Below are 17,259 nucleotides of genomic sequence, written 5' to 3' on the forward strand. Positions count from 1 at the left end.
ATGTCATCATCATTTTTTTTCTTACTGGTCACCATCAGTGCCTGAATGGAGTGCCAGTCCAAACGTATCTTCCTGATCCATTCACGTCCGAACAGCGGTGGACCACCATCTTGCAGAACGTATAAATACAACTTCTGTATTTCCTTGCCGTTGTATACAACAGGCACCTTTATTTTCCCTTTGGGGTATACTTTCTGCCCTGTATATGTTTTCAAGATAATGGATGTGTCTTTCAAAGGTATATGCGGAAATAGCCGCTCGTAATCCCGTCTACTTATGACGGTCAGAGCTGATCCTGTATCTAGCTCCATTTTAACTGGGGACACCGCTATCGTGAGGGTAACCCAAATGGTCTGGTAATCTTCTTTGGCAATTACATTATGTAATTTGAGAGAGCTTAGTCTCTTGTTTTCGGAGTCGCTATCGCTCTTCTGGTCTTCGGAGCTACTGTCCGTCATCATTTGTACCTTTCTGTACTTTTCCTTATTGATTTTTTTTCTGTCAGTGGATTTTTTGTTTCCAGATCGGCATACACGTGTAATGTGTCCCATCTTTCTGCATTGCCTGCATGCTTTGTCCTTGAACCAGCAGTCCCTCTGGTCATGGGGGGATCTGCCGCAGCGATAACATCTCTCGAAACCCCGTGTCATTTCATGGGTGCCGAAGTCCTGTGGCTTTTGCTGTATCTCTGCAGCTCCTCTTGCTGCTGCTTCGTATGATACAGCTACACTGAAAGCCTTGTCCAGTGTCAAATCTTTCTCAGAAAGTAGCCTTTTTTGTGTTCCTTCACTTAGGAGACCGCAGACGAATTTGTCTCGTAGAGAATCTGCCAGTCCTGCCCCGAATTGGCAGTGTAGGGTATCAACAATCTCCTTAAAATTCTTGTCCATCGGTTTGGCTGGAGTGATTAAGTTTCATAACAGCCTGTATGTCCTTGCGCCCATTAGATTTAGAAGTACCGATGCCTTTTTATCATCCTTTATTTCATTCGCTGTGCAATATACTTCCACTCTTTCCACATGTGGCCCAATCCTCTACATCACTATCGAAAGTAGTAATGTTGCCAGTCATAGGCATCCTAAAAAAAATGGCGTCTCCCGCGCTTTCCTTTCTTCCTTGCTGAAAAAAAAATGGCGCCTCCCGCGCTTTCCCGCCGCTGTTGCCGCTGACAACGCTGTTCTCCGCGGTTTTTATTTATACAAATATTTTTAATAGTCGGAGACTTGTTCCCGCTGGACTCTCTGGGACTTTCTGTAGTGTATGTACCCGTCTACCTTTAAGAGAACTATTGTATGTAACCGTTCACCTTTAAGAGAACTATTTTAGGTGTGGCACTACTTTGTTTGGCTTCTGTATACGGTAATACCGACGGTTACCACACCAGTATATAAGTGTTGTGTCAGGATTTATTGGGCAGATTCGCCCTGACCTTCGAATAGTAAAGTCCTGTTTTAAGTTACTCTTGGAGTCTGTGTATTAATTAACTAAACAACCCACAGACTTTACAGTGGCGACGAGTCCGATCGTACCCTGTGGCAACAATACTTCCGAAGCAGTTAACGAGCGTCGAGAAGAGGCAACCGCCCTCGTCGTTCTGCTGGGAGAAAACTCGAGGCTGCAGAACTAGAAAGGAGGAAGAATTTAGAGACAAAGGCCTAGAAATTGAGTGGGGTTAGCGCCCAATTAGCGGCGCTGGAGGGCATTGCGCTGGAATTATAGCCGTTTCTGAAATTGACTTGGGCCTTACCATCGGCGTTAGCCGGTAGCGCTGCGCCGGCACCGATGACGTCATCGGTGTGCGCAGCGTCCCGGTTGCCGTGGTAACCCGGCCCCAAGCCCAAATTCAGTTGCGCCCGCCTCGCCCGTGGCAGGCGCAACCAACGATTGTGGAAAGGGTTCTTACACGCCTTTGCGCCGGCGCATAAAGGTGGAGCGGCGGCCGGCCGCGTTCCCGGCGGCCGCCTGCCCGCACCTCCCTTCCCGGACTCCTGCATCACCCCCCCCGCGGCCCTGATGTGTGTGTGCTGCGAGCCCGGCACTTCCCCGAGGTGCCGGGCTCAGATGTCGGGGGAATCCGCCGGTCAGTTGTCGGCTGCAGGCAGCTCCTCCTTAACAGAAGGAGGAGGCCTGCAGTTCCCCAGCCTGCCGCACCGCATCGGGTGCCGCAGCGGGGGATTAGCGCCGGAAAACCCAATTGAACGCCCGTTTTGAGGCGCTAAAACCCTCCTTTAGCGCCCGCCGCCATCTGGGCCCGGCGCAACCGAATTTTCGTCGGGCGCTGCCGCATTAACGCTGGCGCAAAATTTCTGGCGCTACAGCCCTGGCGAACCCACAACCCAATTTCTAGGCCAAAGACTTCCATCAGCAACAGGCACGGACTGTCCCTTCTGCCACGGTGAGGAGTGAGCCGATCAGCACAAGAAGCAAGGCGGCCACGGTGACTGTGAGTAAGGGAAAGTAAGAAGAATAACCGGAGGATAAGGGCGGTGCACTCGACCACGGTCGAGGGGGAAAGGAGCCGGACAGAAGTCGGGTCCAGAGGCGCTGAGACTGGGGCAGCGTGGAGCAAGGAAGCTGCGGTACAAACAGGCTGGGGGACGCAACGGCGTCGTGAGACAGCTTGACCGCGACCGGCGAAAAAGGCCGGGCAGCGACCGAAGCCACGAAGCGCTGCGACCGGGAACGTAGGCGCGGGAAGAGATAAACTCAGCCGCAGCCGGGGAGGGAAGCACCGGATGGCGAGAGGGCTGGGAGGCGCGATTGGGAGCCGAGCGAGCGGGAGAGGCAGAGCCGACCAAGGGAGACTGAGCGAGAGCCAGTCCAGCGGCTGAAACTGTTCTCCATCAACGGGGTGTACCCAGCGCCGGTAGAGCCGAGCGAGCGGGAGAGAGACAGAGCCCGAGCAAGGGAGACTGAGCGAGAGTCAGTCCAGCGGCTGAAACTGTTCTCCGTCAACGGGGTGTACCCAGCGCCGGTAGAGCCGAGCGAGCAGGAGAGAGACAGAGCCCGAGCAAGGGGAACTGAGTGAGAGCCAGCCCAGCGGCTGAAACTGTTCGCCGTCAACGGGGTGTACCCAGCGCCGGTTGCCCTGCCGAGAAAAGGGAAAGCACTGAAGCCGACGCGCAGGCTGTGAACCTGAAAGCCAGCAGCCGTCGCCCGTGGGGAAAGTGTACCCCTCCCGCCAGGGGAAGAAATGCGGGAAACCGCCATTAGGCGGAGAAGAAGACAGAAGCGGGGAACCGCCATTGAAGTGGGCGGGGAGAGAAGATAAGCGCGGGAAACCGCCATTTTCGCGGGAACCGCCATCTTGAAAAAAAAAGAAAATTTAAAGAAATAATCCGTGGTGTTATCAGGAAGAGAGGAAGATGCCTGAGCATGGTAACATCAACGATTTTAATTCCGAGGTAGAAGACTGGGCCACGTATGTGGAACGCATTGAGATCTATTGTGAGGCCAATAAAATAGAAGAAGATGACAAAGCTATAACCTTGCTAAACTCGATGGGCGCGAAGACATACGGGCTCTTGAAGCATCTACTATCACCGGCTAAACCGGCGGATCAGACTTTCGATGATAGTGTGGCTGTTCTGAAGGATCACTTGAACCCCACACCGTTGATATTGGCGGAACGATTCAAATTCTATGCGAGAACGCAACGGAAAGACGAAAGCAACGCAGAATACTTGGTCGAACTGCGTAGACTAGCGAAATACTGCCAGTTTGGAGGGAATCTGACAGAGGCATTGCGAGACAAGTTCGTGTGCGGATTGGCAAAGGAAGGAACGCAAAAGCGACTACTCGAAGAGAACGACCTTACACTTGACAGGGCTGTCCTTATTGCAGCATCGCACGAAGCCGCAGCGAAGGGAACTGCGGAAATGCAGCTAAAGACAGCGGCACTCAGTGTGGATCAAATTACCTCGACAACAACAAAATGCTATCGTTGTGGGAAGACAACACACGACCAGAACCAATGCTGGTTTAAGAACCAGGAATGTAGCAAATGTGGCAAACTGGGTCACATAGCTAAGGTATGCCGGTCAGGGAAGAAGACCAACAACCAAAGGACCAACAGCCAAAGGAAGCCATCACAGGAAAAGTACAACAAGGTACACAAGGTGGCTGAGAAGAGTTCAGACGAACAGAATTCGGACTCAGACCCAAACGGCCAGGAGCTGGGTAGTCTGAGAATTCACAATGTGAGTAAGGAAGCTGACCTACAAACTATCTGGGTCATGCTAAAAATAGCTGGAGTCCAAGTGAAAATGGAGTTGGACACTGGATCAGCTCTATCAGTCATAAATCGAAGGGATTACCACCAGCTATTCTCACATATACCCTTAAGGGATACCAAGTTCGTATTGCAGACATACACGGGGCATAAAGTATACCCTATGGGAAAGATAAGAGTCAAGGTGAGAGATAGGGGTAAAGAACACCCAAGAATGAACTTATACGTACTACCTGAGGGAGGACCACCACTTCTAGGATGGGAGTGGATCAAGAAAATAGACATGGAATGGCACTATCTAAAAGCCATAACGAGTGAGGACTCGGTGCAGACAATCAGCTCAGATTCTGAATCGGATGACGATAAGACCAACCCAAATATGAAAGACAAGGCTAAAATGGACTTGCCGACTAAGGTTGGAAAAACGAAGGCATGCAGAAAGGCTTATGCTTCAGAGAAGAACAAAGTTTCAGAACAGAGCTCCACCGAACAACGACAACATAGTTTGACAGAGAATTCTGAGTCTGTTCAGTTTAAGGACATATCCATGACGGAAGAACACCGAGCTCGGACTCAACTTTATTTCAAATCACGACAACAATTAGAACAATTGAGTTACCGTCTCGTACAAGAGATGAAAACAATGAAAAAGTTCTATGACACCGAATGGGAGAATCTGGAAAGACAACAGAAGCAGCTAGCTCAAGCAGAGAGCGACCATAGAGCCATCGTGACCAATCACCGATCACATCTCCCTTATGATGTTCAGGAGTTAGAATATTTGCAGAAAGAAGCAAATGAAGAGGAATCTTCAGGAAGCCAGGATTTTATTCCAGTTCTTCTCGACGACTCCTTACAAGCAGAGTTTGAGAAGTTGAAGGAACAGTATTGTTAAGTGTGTGTATTGTATTGAACAATTAACACAAAGACTTAAACGTATAACTCAAACAGGTCTTTACTGGTTGGAGGTAGGGACTACACGTAGGTCTTTACTTCATGCCCACAGGCGGGAACTGAGGGGAGATCAGTACCCACAGTACTATTTATACCCCTATGGCCAGGAGTGGTACTGCGTATCACTACGCCCTACAAGTAGTGCAGTCCTGTCCATAGGTTTAAAGTAGCACACATATTACATACACAACATTCCTCCCTTCTTAGCTTTACAGTCATCTCCCCATTTAACATAACGTAATAACATATATACATATATAACTTCAGGTTTACATAACAGAATAACATAGATACATAGATAACTTCATGTCAAAACAGATCACAGATTCAGTCTCTGCGGAAAACAGTTCACAGATTCAATCTCTGCGGAAAATAGTTCACAGATTCAGTCTCTGTGGTGTAGTCGGTTCACGTTGCTGGAGTGACTCATTCAATAGTCCTTCCATGGATTTAACAGCTTGAACTTCCGAACTGATTTGGCTCCGTTCGGAGGGACCACGTGTGTGATCTGGTAGGGGTGATAATGATTCAGATGGTTATCATCTTCTGCTTCCTCTTTTCCTTTTCTGCTTCTTAGAGACTCTCTGGGCTCCCCTGTCAGCTGCCAGCTGTAGCGCCACCATCTCCCTATGTTCCTTAGACTTTAAGTGATTCATCCTGATTTCTGCACTTTGGGAGTTTTCATCACAAGCTGGGCAGACCAGGTCACTATAATATTCAGTGTCACTCAATAGGTCATGGTAATATTCGGTGTCGTCCTGATCTAGGCCAGCGAGAGGGTCTTCTATTTCCTCCATACCCAGCTGGGCGTTAGCCAGCTTTTGTTCCAAGTCCAGACATCTTTCCTGAAGAGACTTCTTCATGCGTACCTCTTCATCCAGCTTTTTCTGGGCTTTCAGCAAGTCGTTTACTAATGACCTCATTTGAGATTTTACTACTTCAACTTCTTTTGGAGATTGATTGATCGGACTATTCAATCCCTCTACCGGAGCAGCTGTTTCAGCGGTCTGTTGTTTTACGTTGACGTGAGTCAGCGTACTTTTGGCATCCAAGGGCTGCTCTGTTGCAGTCATCTCAGTCTGTGTTGCCACCTCAGCTCTTCCAATAACCTTTGAGAGCTCCGAACCCCTTTCGTTTGAATATTGAAGTTCGTGTTCAAGTTTTTCCCATTTCAGAGTCCTGTCCTTCAGCATATGCAGGAGTTGGCTGACCGTTAACTCCTCTGACATCAGACGTTTTGTGTGCTCCTGCTCCATTTGCTCCAGCAGCTGCTTCTGTTGTCTTTCCAGATGTTCCCACTCTATATCAAAGAACTCTTTCATCGCATTCATCTCTTGCTCAAAACGGCGAATCATTTGTTCTAATTGCTGTTGCAGTTTGAAATGGAGTTGAGTTCGAGCCCGGTGTCCCTCAGAAATGTGCATGTCAGTAGACTGGACAGACTCAGAATTCCCTATCTCAGTGGAATTCTGTGCTGAAACTTTGTCTTTTGCACACGGGTTGGTCTTACCATCATCAGTTCCAGAGTCTGGGTTGATTATGTTCACCGAGTTCTCACTCGTTATTGTTTGTAGGAAATGCCAGTCGATATTCATTTTCCTAATCCACTCCCGTCCTAGTAGTGGAGGACCTCCTTCAGATAGCACATATAAGTCCATTATTTGACTTTCTTCGCCCTTGTGGACCACTGTGACCTCAATTTTCCCGATGGGGTACACTCTTTGCCCCGTGTATGTTTTCAATATGAGCTCCGTATCCTGTAGGGGAATATGTTGGAATAACCTTCCATAATCTTTCTTATTTATGACCGTCAATGCCGATCCAGTGTCCAATTCCAGTTTTACTTGGACTCCTTCTATCTGAAGAGTGACCCAAATTGTCTGGAGGTCTGCACCCTTACCAACGTTGAGTACCCTTAAGCTAACCAGTTCAATACTGCTTAAGCCAGCCAGTTCATTACTGCTAGCGTCTGAATCGGACTCCTGTTCGGCCACCTTGTGTACTTTTGCGTATTTTCCTTGCGGTGACTTCTTGTTGCTGGTCTTCTTCCCTGACCTGCATACTCTAGCTATGTGTCCAAGCCTACCACAAGTTCTACATTCTTGGTTTTTAAACCAACACTGGTTCTGATCATGCGTTGTCTTTCCACAATGATAACATTTGCCAGAACTCACACCCAATTTGTGTGCACTGAGCTCCGGTGACCGTAGCTGCATTACTGCCGTGCCTCTCGCTGCGGCTTCGTGTGCTGCTGCCATAGTGACCGCCTTCTCAAGCGTCAGCTCATTCTCCTCGAGCAGTCGCTTTTGTGTATCCTGTTTAAATAAACCACACACAAATTTGTCTCGTAGTGCATCTGTCAGTCCCGTTCCAAACTGGCAATATTTCGCTAATTTACGCAATTCCAGCAAATATTCAGCATTGCTTTCATGCTGTAGCTGCCTTCTGTCGTAAAATTTAAATCGTTCCACTAGCATCAGCGGCGTGGGGTTTAGATGATCTTTCAGGACAGTAACAATCTCATCGAACGTCTTATCCGCCGGTTCATCTGGTGATAACAGGTGTTTCAATTGCCCGTATGTCTTCGCACCCATTAAATTTAATAATGTTAGAGCTTTATCTTGGTCACGAATTTTATTGGCCTTACAATAATTTTTTACTCTTTCAACATATATGGCCCAATCTTCGAGGTCACTATCAAAGGTACTAATATTCCCGTGTTTAGGCATTGTAGATTTGCAATTTCTCAGATTTTATTTTCTTTACTTGTTATCAAAGATGGCGGCTTCCCGCTCTTGCCGTCGTCCTCCGCCCACAAAATGGCGGTTTTCCCACGCTTGGCGGTCTTCACCCGTCCCCCGACGCCGTCTCCCTTCAGCCCCCGAGTGCGGCCCTTATCAGCAGATGCAATCGCTGGATCGCGAAGTGGCTCCCGACCGAAGCGGCTCTCGGCCCTTATCTTCTGTGCGATCGATAGCCCGTGCTGTGCACCGCGGCTCTCGCACCTTGAGCTTCTGCAGCCGCCGCGCCTTTCAGTCCGAGTGCGGCCCTTATCTTTGGTCCCGATCGATAGACCGCGCTGTGCACCGCGGCTCTCGCACCTTGAGCTTCTGCAGCCGCCGCGCTTTTCAGTCCGAGTGCGGCCCTTATCTTTGGTCCCGATCGCTGGCCCGCGCTGCGCCTCGCACTTGAAAGCGGCCCGGCCTTATCTCCGATCGCGATCGATGGCCCTTATCTCCTCCGACTTCCCCAGCCCTGTCTTTGCAGCCAACGCTGCACGGCTTACCCCACCACCTAAGTTGAACAAGGAAACTGCAGAAAGACTTCTGTCAGTCGCTGGAAGCTGTCAGGATGGCTGCTGCACTCCAGTGCTCAGTCGCTGATGGAGGCTTCAGAGTCCTAAAGCCTGTCGCTTCTAGTGGGGTGGTGAGGTTTGAAACCTCTCTTCAACTGCCGCAGGGTAAGAACCTGACTCGTCGCCAGTGTTAAGTATGTGTATTGTATTGAACAATTAACACAAAGACTTAAACATATAACTCAAACAGGTCTTTACTGGTTGGAGGTAGGGACTACACGTAGGTCTTTACTTCATGCCCACAGGCGGGAACTGAGGGGAGATCAGTACCCACAGTACTATTTATACCCCTATGGCCAGGAGTGGTACTGCGTATCACTACGCCCTACAAGTAGTGCAGTCCTGTCCATCGGTTTAAAGTAGCACACATATTACATACACAACAAGTATGAACAGGCCCAGGCTACAATCCTGGAGGGGGTTAACTCGGCAACCTCCGAAAAGCTAGTTTCAGTGGAAGCATATGAGCAACTAAAGGTTGAACATGAGCAAGAAGTCCAAAGGCTGCAGGAAATTCTTGATGAGCTCAAGGCCAAGACAGACTCATCAGTAGAAGTTCCATCCATAGATGAGAAATTAGAGGTGAAAGACATGGCAGAACATGAAAGTCAAGATGTCCAAGAACTCATAAAAATATTGAAGGAAACCCAAGACAAATATGAGGCGGCAATGACCGAGGTTCAACAACTTGAAGAACAGATTCAACTGGGAATTCTTTCAGTGAAAGAAAAGGCAACTGTAAGAAACACAGAGACTGTAAGAATGGCCCCTGAACATGAGCTAGAGAGCATCAAGGCGCAACTTCTCCGAGCGCTTAAAGCCAAAGTACAAGAGGAAAAAAAGGTGAAAGCATTGGAGGAAAAGGTGGATGAAATGGAGAAGACTCTGATCCACAGGGTCCCCATGGAAGAGTTAACGGTCAGCCAACTCCTTCATATGCTGAGAGACAAGACTCTGCAAGGGGAACCATTTGAACGCGAGCTTCAATCTTCAAAGGGAAGGGGTTCGGAGCTCTCAAAAGTTTGGGGAATAGTTGAGGTTGCAACACAGATTTTACGGGGCTGCCGAAAGTACGCTGAATCACGTCAATGTGAACTACAGAATGTTGAAACAGCTGCTCCAGTAGAAGGATTGAATAGCCCGATCAATCAATCCCCGATGGAAGGGGAAGTATTGGAATCACAAATGAGGTCATTAGTGAAGGATTGGCAGGAAACCCAGGAAGAGCGGGATGAATATGAACGCATGAAGAAGTCTCTTCAGGAAAGATGTCTAGGGAGGGAACAACAGTCGGCTAACGTCCAGTTGGGTAAGGAAGAAGTAGCAGGCCTTCTCGCTAGACTAGCTCAGGACGACACCGAATATTACCATGACCTGTTGAGTGACACGGAATATTACGATGACTTGGTCTGCCCAGCTTGTGATGAAAACTCCCAAAGTGCAGAAATCAGGATGAAGCACTTAAAGTCTAAGGAACATAGGGAGATGGTGGCGCTACAGTTGGCAGCGGATAAGGGAGCCCCGAGCGTCTCCAAGAAGCAGAAAAGAAAAAGACGAAGCAGATGACGATAACCATCTAAATCATTATCACTTCTATCAGATCATGCACGTGGGCCCTACGAAGGGGGCCAAATCAGTTGGAAAGTAGGAAAAATTACCAAGGCAGTCCAGCTGTTTGTAAAAGTCAGCACTGCTGGTTCAGCAGGATGGAAGTTCAAGCTGTTAAGCCAAGGGAAAGACTATTGGATGAGTCACGCTAGAAATGGGAACCGGCTACACCACAGAGATGTTGTTCGGACCGAGTCAAGACCGGAGACTGAATCTGTGAACTGTTTCCCGCAGAGACTGAATCTGTAAACTGTTTCCCGCAGAGACTATATCTGTGAATTGTTTTACATGAAGTTGATTATATGTTATGTTTAATGGGGAATAAGTATGTTGTAAGCTAAAAAGGGAGGATTGTAGTGTATGTACCCGTCTACCTTTAAGAGAACTATTGTATGTAACCGTTCACCTTTAAGAGAACTATTTTAGGTGTGGCACTACTTTGTTTGGCTTCTGTATACTGTAATACCGACGGTGACCACACCAGTATATAAGTGTTGTGTCAGGATTTATTGGGCAGATTCGCCCTGACCTTCGAATAGTAAAGTCCTGTTTTAAGTTACTCTTGGAGTCTGTGTATTAATTAACTAAACAACCCACAGACTTTACACTTTCCCCGCCCTCTGCGTGGTCTGAACGCCGACCTGCTTTGCAGAGCTGGCCGTCTCCCGAGTGCTCCACCCTTCGTATTTGTTTGCCTGCGCCTTCACTGCTTGGCCCCGCTGCAGAGCCAGCCGATCGAGCCCCAGCCCGCCGCCCAAGAAGGATTATTGCAGTACCTGCCACCAGCCCGGCTAGCTGGTGAAACCACAGTTTTTTTCTTTTTTTCTTCTTCCTTCGTCTGAGGAATCGATCTCCTTGAGGTGCTGCCGAATTGCAGGTAAGTCCGTTTCCAATTCGTCGCCACTGTTGGATCCGTGTGTTAATGGAGACACGGGATGCAGGAGTTGGTTTAACAGGTGCTTACTGGGCAAAGTCTGGAGGTGAACTAACAGATACAAGACACTATACAGGTTTATATAGCCCGAGTGGCCATTACCGGCATTACAGTACATAAGGGGCTCTTAAAGGCACATACACCACATCACTGTATAACTCGGGTACTGTACTGGTGGGTACAGGTCTGTCACAGAATAACACTGGGGTACAGTACTGCTGGGTACAGGTCTGTCGCTTTATAATACTGGGGTACAGTACTGGTGGGTACAGGTCTGTCACTGTATAACACTGGGGTACAGTATTGGGGGGTACAGGTCTGTCGCTGTATAATACTGAGGTACAGTACTGGTAGGTACAGGTCTGTCACTATGCAACATGGGTAGAGTACTGGTGGGTACAGGTCTGTCACTGTAACACTGGGTTACAATACTGGCGGGTTCAGGCCTGTCACTAAAACTGGGGTACAGTACTGGTGGGTACTGGTCTGACACTATATAACACTAGGGTACAGTATTTGGTGGGTACAGGTCTGTCACTGTATAACACTGGTACAGTACTGGGGGGTACAGGTCTGTCGCTGTATAACACTGGGGTACAGTACTGGTGGGTACAGGTATGTCACTATTCAACACGGGTACAGTTCTGGTGGGTACAGGTCTGTCTCTGTATAACACTGGGGTACAGTATTTGGTGGGTACAGGTCTGTCACTGTATAACACTGGGGTACAGTACTGGGGGGTACAGGTCTGTCACTGCATAACACTGGGGTACAGTTCTGGCGGGTACAGGTCTGTCTCTGTATAACACTGGCGTACAGTACTATTGGTTTCAGGTCTATTACTGTATAACATTGGGGTACAGTACTGGTGGGTGCAGGTCTGTCACAATAATACTGGGGTACAGTACTGGTGGGTACAGGTCTGTCACTGTATAAAACTGGGGTACGGTACTGGTGGGTACAGGTCTGTCACTGTATAACACTGGCATACAGTACTGGTGGGTACAGGTCTGTCGCTGTATAACACTGGGGTACAGTACTGGTGGGTACAGGTCTGTCACTGTACAACACGGAGGTACAGTACTGGTGGGACCGGTCTGTCACTGTATAAAACTGGGGTACAGTACTGGGGGGCACAGGTTTATCGCTGTACAACACTGGGGTACAGTACTGGTTGGTAGAGATCTGTCACTGTATAACACTGGGGCACAGTAATGGTGGGTGCGGGTCTGTCACTAACACTGGGGTACAGTACTGGTGGATACAGGTCTGTCACTGTATAACACTGATGTACAATACTGGTGGGTACAGGTCTGTCACTGTATAACACTGGGGTACAGCACTGGTGGGTACAGGTCTGTCACTGTATAATACTGGTGTACAGAACTGGTGGGTACAGGTCTGTCATTGTATAACACTGGGGTACAGTACTGGTGGGTACAGGTCTGTCACTGTATAACACTGGTGTACAGTACTGGTGGGTACAGGTCTGTCACTGTACAACACTGGTGTACAGTACAGGTGGGTACAGGTCTGTCACTGTATAACACTGGGGTACAGTCCTGGTGGGTACAGGTCTGTCACTGCGCAACCCTGGTGTACAGTACTGGTGGGTACAGGTCTGTCAATGTATAACACTAGGTACAGTAATGGTGGGAACAGGTCTGTCGCTATGTAACACTGGAGTACAATACTGGTGGGTACAGATCTGTCACTGTATAACACTGGGGCACAGTAATGGTGGGTAAAGGTCTGTCACTGTATAAAACTGGGGTACAGTACTGGTGGGTACAGGTCTGTCATTGTATAACACTGGTGTACAGTACTGGTGGGTACAGGTCTGTCACTGTATAACACTGGCATACAGTACTGGTGGGTGTGGGTCTGTCACTAACACTGATGTACAATACTGGTGGGTACAGATCTGTCACTGTATAACACTGGGGCACAGTAATGGTGGGTAAAGGTCTGTCGCTGTATAAAACTGGGGTACAGTACTGGTGGGTACAGGTCTGTCATTGTATAACACTGGGGTACAGTACTGGTGGGTACAGGTCTGTCACTGTATAACACTGGGGTACAGTACTGGTGGGTACAGGTCTGTCACTGTATAACACTGGGGTACAGTACTGGTGGGTACAGGTCTGTCACTGTATAACACTGGGGTACAGTACTGGTGGGTACAGGTCTGTCACTGTATAACACTGGTGTACAGAACAGGTGGGTACCGGTCTGTTGCTGTATAACACTGGGTACATTACTGGTGGGAACAGGCCTGTCACTATGCAACACTGTGGTACAGTACTGGGGGGTACAGGTCTGTCTCTAACACTGGGATGCAGTACTGGTCGGTACAGGTCTGTCACTGTATAACACAGGTACAGTACTGGTGGGTACAGGTCTGTCACTGTATAACACTGGGGTACAGTACTGGTGGGTACAGATCTGTCACTGCATAACACTGGGGCACAGTACTGGTGGGTACAGGTCTGTCACTGTATAACACTGGGGTACAGTACTGGTAGATACAGGTCTGTCGCTATTCAACACAGGGGTACAGTTCTTGTGGGTACAGGTCTGTCTCTGTATAACACTGGTGTACAGTACTATTTGTTTCAGGTCTGTCACTGTATAACATTGGGGTACAGGACTGGTGGATGCAGATCTGTCACTATAATACTGTGGTACAGTACTGGTGAGTACAGGTCTGTCAGTGTATAACACTGGGGTACAGTACTGGTGGGTACAGGTCTGTCACTGTATAACACTGGGGTACAGTACTGGTGGGTACAGGTCTGTCACTGTACAACACTGGCGTACAGTACTGGTGGGTACAGGTCTGTCACTGTATAACACTGGGGTACAGTAATGGGGGGTACAGGTTTGTCGCTGTGCAACACTGGGTTACAGTGCTGATGGGTACAGGTCTGTCACTGTATAACACTGGGGTACAGTACTGGTGGGTACAGGTCTGTCGCTGTATAACACTGGGGTACAGTACTGGTGGGTACATGTCTGTCGCTGTATAACACTGGGGTACAGTGCTGGTGGGTACAGGTCTGTCACTGTATAATACTGGGGTACAGTACTGGTGGGTACATGTCTGTCGCTGTATAACACTGGGGTACAGTACTGGTGGGTACAGGTCTGTTACTGTATAACACTAGGGTACAGTACTGGTGGGTACAGGTCTGTCACTGTATAACACTGGGGTACAGTACTGGTGGGTACAGGTCTGTCGCTGTATAACACTGGGGTACAGTACTGGTGGGTACAGGTCTGTCGCTGTATAACACTGGGGTACAGTACTGGTGGGTACAGGTCTGTCACTGTATAACACTGGGGTACAGTACTGGTGGGTACAGGTCTGTCACTGTATAATACTGGTGTACAGAACTGGTGGGAACAGGTCTGTCACTGTGTAACACAGGAGTACAGTACTGGTGGGTACAGGTCTGTCACTGTATAACACTGGTGTACAGTACAGGTGGGTACAGGTCTGTCACTGTATAACACTGGGGTACAGTACTGGTGGGTACAGGTCTGTCACTGTATAACACTGGTGTACAGTACAGGTGGGTACAGGTCTGTCACTGTATAACACTGGGGTACAGTCCCGGTGGGTACAGGTCTGTCACTGTGTAACACTGGGGTACAGTACTGGTGGGTAAAGGTCTGTCGCTGCATAAAACTGGGGTACAGTACTGGTGGGTACAGGTCTGTCATCGTATAACACTGGGGTACAATACTGGTGGGTACAGGTCTGTCACTGTATAACACTGGCTTACAGTACTGGTGGGTGCGGGTCTGTCACTAACACTGGCATTCAGTACTGGTGGGTACAGGTCTGTCGCTGTATAACACTGGGGTACAGTACTGGTGGGTACAGGTCTGTCGCTGTATAACACTGGGGTACAGTACTGGTGGGTACAGGTCTGTCGCTGTATAACACTGGGGCACAGTAATGGTGGGTGCGGGTCTGTCACTAACACTGGGGTACAGTACTGGTGGGTACAGGTCTGTCACTGTATAACACTGATGTACAATACTGGTGGGTACAGGTCTGTCACTGTATAACACTGGGGTACAGTACTGGTGGGTACAGGTCTGTCACTGTATAACAAGGGTGCAGTACTGGTGGGCACAGGTCTGTCACTGTATAATACTGGTGTACAGAACTGGTGGGAACAGGTCTGTCACTGTGTAACACAGGAGTACAGTACTGGTGGGTACAGGTCTGTCACTGTATAACACTGGTGTACAGTACAGGTGGGTACAGGTCTGTCACTGTATAACACTGGGGTACAGTACTGGTGGGTACAGGTCTGTCACTGTACAACACTGGTGTACAGTACAGGTGGGTACAGGTCTGTCACTGTATAACACTGGGGTACAGGTCTGTCACTGTATAACACTGGTGTACAGTACAGGTGGGTACAGGTTTGTCGCTGTATAACACTGGGTACATTACTGGTGGGAACAGGCCTGTCACTGTATAACACTGGGGTACAGTACTGGTGGGTACAGGTCTGTCACTGTATAACACTGGGGTACAGTACTGGTGGGTACAGGTCTGTCGCTGTATAACACTGGGGTACAGTACTGGTGGGTACAGGTCTGTCGCTATATAATACTGGGGTACAGTACTGGGGGTACAGGTCTGTCGTTGTATAACACTGGCGTACAGTACTGGAGGGAACAGGTCGGTCACTGTGCAATACTGGGGTACAGTACTGTCACTGTATAACATTGGTGTGCAGGTCTGTCACTGTGTAACGCTGGGGTACAGTACTGCTCGGTATAGGTCTGTCATTGTATAACACTGGGGTACAGTACTGGTGGGTACAGGTCTGTCACTGTATAACACTGGGGTACAGTAATGGTGGGTACAGGTCTGTCACTGTATAACACTGGGGTACAGTAATGGTGGGTACAGGTCTGTCACTGTATAATACTGGGGTACAGTCCTGGTGGGTACAGGTCTGTCGCTGTATAACACTGGGGTACAGTCCTGGTGGGTACAGGTCTGTCAATGTATAACACTGGGGTACAGTACTGGTGGGTACAGGTCTGTCACTGTGTAACACTGGGGTACAGTACTGGTGGGTACAGGTCTGTCACTGTACAACACTGGGGTACAGTACTGGTGGGTACAGGTCTGTCAGTGTATAACACTGGGGTACAGTACTGGTGGGTACAGGTCTGTCACTGTATAACACTGGGGTACAGTCCTGGTGGGTACAGGTCTGTCAATGTATAACACTAGGTACAGTACTGGTGGGAACAGGTCTGTCACTGTATAACACTGGGGTACAGTACTGGTGGGTACAGGTCTGTCACTGTATAACACTGGGGTACTGTCCCGGTGGGTACAGGTCTGTCACTGTGTAACACTGGGGTACAGTACTGGTGGGTAAAGGTCTGTCGCTGCATAAAACTGGGGTACAGTACTGGTGGGTACAGGTCTGTCATCGTATAACACTGGGGTACAATACTGGTGGGTACAGGTCTGTCACTGTATAACACTGGCTTACAGTACTGGTGGGTGCGGGTCTGTCACTAACACTGGCATTCAGTACTGGTGGGTACAGGTCTGTCGCTGTATAACACTGGGGTACAGTACTGGTGGGTACAGGTCTGTCGCTGTATAACACTGGGGTACAGTACTGGTGGGTACAGGTCTGTCGCTGTATAACACTGGGGCACAGTAATGGTGGGTACAGGTCTGTCACTGTATAACACTGGGGTACAGTACTGGTGGGTACAGGTCTGTCGCTGTATAACACTGGGGTACAGTACTGGTGGGTACAGGTCTGTCGCTGTATAACACTGGGGCACAGTAATGGTGGGTGCGGGTCTGTCACTAACACTGGGGTACAGTACTGGTGGGTACAGGTCTGTCACTGTATAACACTGATGTACAATACTGGTGGGTACAGGTCTGTCACTGTATAACACTGGGGTACAGTACTGGTGGGTACAGGTCTGTCACTGTATAACAAGGGTGCAGTACTGGTGGGCACAGGTCTGTCACTGTATAATACTGGTGTACAGAACTGGTGGGAACAGGTCTGTCACTGTGTAACACAGGAGTACAGTACTGGTGGGTACAGGTCTGTCACTGTATAACACTGGTGTACAGTACAGGTGGGTACAGGTCTGTCACTGTATAACACT

The 17,259-nt window shown here is 48.9% G+C and overlaps 1 protein-coding gene across 1 annotated transcript in view; it reads right to left on the minus strand.

The window, feature by feature from the left end:
- Window positions 1-11,106, minus strand: part of cirop (ciliated left-right organizer metallopeptidase) — a 197,649-nt gene extending 186,543 nt beyond the window's left edge. The window contains exon 1 of the mRNA XM_085983680.1: window positions 10,925-11,106. The gene's annotated coding sequence lies outside the window, so the exon portion shown is untranslated. The remainder of the gene's footprint in view (window positions 1-10,924) is intronic.
- Window positions 11,107-17,259: the final 6,153 nt, after the last annotated feature.

The sequence above is a fragment of the Somniosus microcephalus genome, chromosome 4 (genome assembly GCF_052327205.1).
Source record: "Somniosus microcephalus isolate GS21.2 chromosome 4, FLI_Smic_1.0, whole genome shotgun sequence".
NCBI classification, from domain to species: domain Eukaryota; kingdom Metazoa; phylum Chordata; class Chondrichthyes; order Squaliformes; family Somniosidae; genus Somniosus; species Somniosus microcephalus.